This window comes from Terrapene carolina, unplaced genomic scaffold (assembly GCF_002925995.2).
Source record: "Terrapene carolina triunguis isolate 2854851 unplaced genomic scaffold, T_m_triunguis-2.0 Scaffold69, whole genome shotgun sequence".
In the NCBI taxonomy this organism is placed as follows: domain Eukaryota; kingdom Metazoa; phylum Chordata; order Testudines; family Emydidae; genus Terrapene; species Terrapene triunguis.
The window spans coordinates 26,682,339-26,688,338 of record NW_020664420.1 but is presented as its reverse complement, the minus strand read 5'-3'; positions in this window follow the sequence as shown (position 1 = coordinate 26,688,338).

The window sequence follows — 6,000 nt, the reverse complement described above, 5'->3', positions numbered from 1 at the left end:
ACACACACACACACACACACACACACACACACACACACACACACACAAAAGTCTAATTTTCTCTAGTGTTTCCTTCTTAACTACTTTTTCTGCCTTTTAGTTGCTTCCATTTCTCTTACATTTGGGCAGATGGGGGTGGGAGTGTCTACTTTCTGTATTTAAAAAAAAAATCAGCATAGTTCTTTTACTAGACTGGATATATCCGGGGTCTAAATTTCAGGCCAAGTATTCATATAGCCAATACAAACTGACATTTGCCCACACCTCAGTGTTAGCTGAATATTTATTAGAACACCATGTAGTGAGCATCTTTATTCTCTTGCCTTGTTATTTTCATGGGGTTTAGGCGATTTCTAAAAGAGTGGTGTGTGAGAATACAAACCAAATATCCAGACCTTTGCACATTTTTTTTTAGTTAATGATGCCCCAGACTGATGCAATGGGAACATTCCCAAAGGAGAGTTCACTGGAAGGATGCCCACCCTCCCTTCTCTTTATGGCTCTTTGATTGGAGATGGTTGAAATAGCCATTGTTTTTGAGAGGGCTCTCTAGAGTGTGAATTGTTTTGACTGCCAGTGAAGGCATGATAACAATGTATCCTTAGTGAGTGATCCTTAGATAAAGTAGACAGAACTTGTCTGAAGCAGGAGCCTGCAGTTATGCTCAGGAATGCAAACAAGGGGGGGAAATACTTGCCAGCTTGAAATTGTGACCTATTGTCTGCCTCTCTCAAGGGCAGAGGTATAATACAGGCAGGAGGAGCTGCTCACTCCTGGGGCAATGAGCAGTGGGGATGGGTGAATAGCAGATTATGTGTATACAGGTAATATTTGTCAATCAGGTCTCATCCTCTGAAACTGAACTGAAAAACCACTTCTCCCCACAATGGGACTGGAACTCTTCCCTCAAAGGAGATACCTCCCACAAAAACATTCCTCCCTTACTTTAATCACCTTCCTGGGACATCCAGCTGCCCCCACCTTTATTCTGGCTTCTTTAGGGAGCAGCCAGGAGCCTCCATTCTGATTCCTCCCTCTCCCTGAAAATCACAGGAACAGCATACAGGTTTCAGAGTGATAGCCGTGTTAGTCTGTATCCGCCTTCCTGTTTCCTTGGTCTTCAGCAGCATTGGGCCTGGGAACGCTGCTGCTGCTGCCCCAGAACTGGAGCTGTGACAACTCTAAGGACATAGGGCCTAAACAAATTCCTATTCTTCCATGGGTATTTGTCCCCTAGTTGTGGGATCTTCTGCCCCTGTTCCAGCTGAGACCAGGGGGAAAGGGCAATGGAGTTAGGGTGACCAGATGTCCTGATTTTATAGGGACAGTCCCGATTTTTGGGTCTTTCTTATATAGGCTCCTATTACCCCTCACCCCCTGTCCCGATTTTTCACACTTGCTGTCTGGTCACCCTAAATGGAGTTCTCCTCCTCTCTCCTCCCTTCCTGTCTCCAGCAATATTCATGCAAATCAGCAAATGTACTAGTCCTTTGGCCCTTACTTATCAAATGGAGAAAGAGTCCTACCATTTTTGCAAAACCTCAAAATCCTTTATCATCTTTAAGGAGGAGAAATTTTTGCTAGTACAAATTGTACTAAACCTGAAAGCAATTATTTTTTGGATTAACTGAATTTTTAACCCCTGAGGCCTGATTATCAGAACGGGCCTCCAGCGCAAAATTCTGAGCTCAGTTATCTAGTGCTAAGTTGTCACTACAAACTCAGAGTTGAATCTTTTAAAAATTATGTACTACATCAGGGGTCAGCAACCTCTGGCACGTGGCTCGCCAGGGTAAGCACCCTGTCGGGTGGGGCCAGTTTGTTTACCTGCCGCATCTGCATGTTCGGCCAATTGTGGCTCCCACTGGCCGTGGTTCGCCACTCCAGGCCAATGGGGGCTGTGGGAAGCCGCAGCCAGCACATCCCTTGGCCCGTGCCGCTTCTCGCAGCCCCCATTGGCCTGGAGCGGCGAACCACTGCCAGTGGGAGCCATGATCGGCCAAACCTGTGGACGCGGCAAGTAAACAAACTGGCCCGGCCTGCCAGGGTGCTTACCCTGGCAAGCAGCGTGCCAGAGGTTGCCAACCCCTGTACTACATACACAAGTAAGAACTGAACATGACGTGCTCACAATGCATGCTCCTATATACACCCTGGAAAGTCAGGCTCTCATGTTAGTTTCAATCTGGGCACACATTTGTACAAGTATAAATTCATGGGTATTTCTGTGCTTCTGAAAAAATGCAGTATGTTACAGCTGCACATTTAGAATGTTCACTGAATGAGAACATGCATTGTCAGCTATAAAACAGAGTAGGCAATTTTTAGTTAATTAAATGAACAGCTTAGCAATTAAATTTGATTTGCTCAATACAAGGTTTAAAAACGGGAGTATAACGAAACTGTAAGAGAGAGAAGAAAGAACACTGAGACATTAGAAGGGTTTGTCCTTTAACTTTATTAAGAAACCTCACTTTTAAAAAGATGAAATTAAGGGATATGTTTATGTCAAGGCTGTATCCCCACTTTGAACTTTAGGGTACAAATGTAGGGGCCTGCATGAGGACTCCTAAGCTTAACTACCAGCTTAGCTCTGGTCCGCTGCCACCATCTTAAGAATTCCCTCCCTGGGAAGCCTTGAGAAACCTTTCACCAATTCCCTGGTGAACACAGATCCAAACCCCCTTGGATCTTAAAACAAGGAGAAATTAACCATCCCCCCTCCTTCCTCCAACCCTCCTTTCACCAACTCCTAGTGAATACAGATCCAAACCCCCTTGGATTTTAAAACAAGGAGAAATCAATTTGGTTCTTAAAAAAGAAGGCTTTTAATTAAAGAAAAAGGTAAAAATCATCTCTGTAAAATCAGTATGGAAAATAGCTTTACAGGGTAATCAAACTTAAAGAGCTCAGAGGTCCCCCCTCTGTCTTAGGTTCAAAGTACAGCAAACAAAGATAAACACTGTAGTAAAAGGTACATTACAAGTTGAGAAAACAAAGTAAATCTAAGACGCCTTGCCTGGCTTTTTACTTACAAGTTTGAAATAGGAGAGACTTGTTTAGAAAGATGGGGAGAACCTGGATTGATGTCTGGTCCCTCTCAGTCCCAAGAGCGAACCACCCCTTAAAACAAAGAGCACACACAAAAGCCTTTCCCCCCCCCCAAGATTTGAAAGTATCTTGTCCCCTTATTGGTCCTTCGGGTCAGGTGTCAGCCAGGTTACCCGAGCTTCTTAACCCTTTACAGGTAAAAGGATTTGGAGTCTCTGGCCAGGAGGGATTCCATAGCACAGTACACAGGAGAGCTGCCACCCTTCCCTTTATAGTTATGACAGTTTATCAAATCTGTATCTTGGCAAAATGGGTGTTTGATCTCTGAGGCATTTAAAGCGGATTTTGAGTGAAGGAAAAAATCTTCTTTAGAATTTCAGACTTGTCTCTTGAGTGATCCTCAGCCTTTACAGTTTAAAATTAATTACATTAATCTGTCCTCCTTCCCACTTAGGTTTGAGATCTACTGAGTCCTGCAGTTGTATATGAGAGGTTGCTGTGTGTCAGAGCTGAATGGGAAAGGGTTTCACTAGCGCTCCTTATTAATTCTATCTATTTTCAACATTCCCAAATGTGTGCACAACTACTGTGAGTGAGCACACATAGCAAGTGTTTACACTATTTGTTGTCTAACTGGACATTCATACACAGAAATACCCAATTTGCATGTTCAGTAAAGTAATTGATCTTGCTAATTATAGGTTCACAATTCCTCATACATTTTAGCATGGCCCTAGGCTTTGGGCACGGGGGTTGAAAATCAGATCCTAGGAATATCTTTTCATATGTTTCAATTTCTCTCTCTCTTTGTGGCAGTGCTGCCATTCCAAAGGCAGCTTTCTCAGCTACAAGGTTGGGGGGTTAAATTAATTGTCACAAACACAAGGTGCTGCACATGTTCAGTGTCCTAGCATAGCATGGTGAAGAGACACAACATCCTTGCTATGCTGAAGAGCCATATGGGGCTTGTTCTCCCATCATAACACTGTAACTCAATCTTATTCCCCCCCCTCCACACACACACACACCACCATCACCACCATTCCCCAGCTTCCAGCAGCTACCTGTGGCCAATGTCTAGATGGACAATCCCAGATAAAAGTATTGCAGTTTTTACCTACAGTAAGGAGATGAGTCAAGGTTCCCTTCCATGCAACACAAAGTTCTTTCTCTGCAGACAAACAACTGAAAAAAGCAGCTAACTGTGTTCAACAAACTGGAAGGAATTCAGAGAGGAGCAATAAAACATTAAGGCTCTGGAAAGATTGCTATATGGGGAAAGAATAAAAGAGCTAAATACTTAGCTTTGGCATTGAACAACTCAGAGAGATACTACCGTCTGTCTCCATATATTTGAATGGCATAAATTGGAGACTTGGTTAGGGTGAAATACAGTTAGAAGTAATTGGTTAAAATTAATAATAGGAAGATGTCAGATCTAGAGAGAAGTTCTGAAATAAACAATGAAGTTCAAGAAAGCAATAAAAATGGTAAAAGTTAGGGCAGATAAAAGAGGACTAAAGACAGCAGACAAAAGGGAAAGGGTAGGGATAGAAAACCTTCTTAAGATCAATAACGTGTTTTTGCTGAGTTTTCCCAAGGGTTGTGAAGGGGAGTATTTGTATAAATCTATGACTGATTTTTGAATCCTACTGGGGACTTCAATCCAACTCTACAATTAGCCAAGCCTTTTTTGCATTTCTTATAATGGTACTGTATATATGCTCTCAGCAAAGCCCACCACACACACATGCCTGGCTGCTTTTTCACAGTCTGTTGCTCATGAAAGGTTAATAAATCAGGTGGGGGGTGGGGGGTTAATATTTCTTGTCTGAATTAAAATGATCATATATCTGATATGATGAATCAAAGGCCACACTGGCTCCAAAAGAGAAATGTATGTTCTTACAAGCAAAATTTATATCTTTAAATCTTACGGACTCAGTTTTGCTGCCATACAAACTCCGCCTTATGTCATGGGTGGTGGAACAATTTGTATAGTGGGGGGTGCTTAGAGCCATTGAACCAAATGGTAAACCCTGTATATGATGGAAACCACTTCAAGCCAGGAAGTGCAGCAGCACCCCCATCACTCCTAGTTCCAGCATTTATGCCTTATATAGGTGGGGAAATGGTTTTTATTTCTTTGAAGCTGAGGCTTTTCTTTGTGTAATTAACTTGTAAAGATAGCAGTGAGTCTGATACTAAAGGGGACTATCCAGCTCACTGGTACCTCAATTTGATTGAGTTTGAATGTATTTTAAAGGCTATTAATATTTTTCCTAATAATTATTCTAGCAATAAATTAGCAGTATGACTGACTTTAATTAAGTTTGATCTGATTTTAAATTAGGTATTTTAATCTTTTGCTATGCTATTTTGTAAAAGCCTGGAATTGTTATATTTACTGTTATTAATGTGTCCCTCTTCTGGTTTTTAGATCTCTGACATCTTTAGATTGTCTTCATTTTAACTCCACCATTTCTTTTGAAGCCTTTCAAATGTATTCACGGTTTTGAGCATATCTTTTTTCCAAGTTAATATTATTGAATCTTAACTGAAATGTGAGTCTTGATTTTAGTTATTGAATGATATATCTTAAAATGGTAAATCAACTTTTTTAAAACAAATGAAAATTTAGCTTGATTAAAGGGGCAACCTTTAATAACAATGAGACAGACACTTTAGGCTGTAGAATAGTCTTTCTGGGTAATCAGTGGAATCTCCACTGCTGAGACATTTAAAATCATTATTGGACAAAGCAATAAAACTATACTATAGGGATCATTCTTTCATGCACAAGGAGATGAAAGAGATGACCTAATAGGTTTAATCTAGCTCTAAACTCAGTAATTTCAAGGCCCTTGGGTCCTTACTCACACTTCTTTTTGGAAATTCAGCCCTATCCACCATTAGGCAGAAAGGGCTGTTACAAGAATGGTCTGTTCC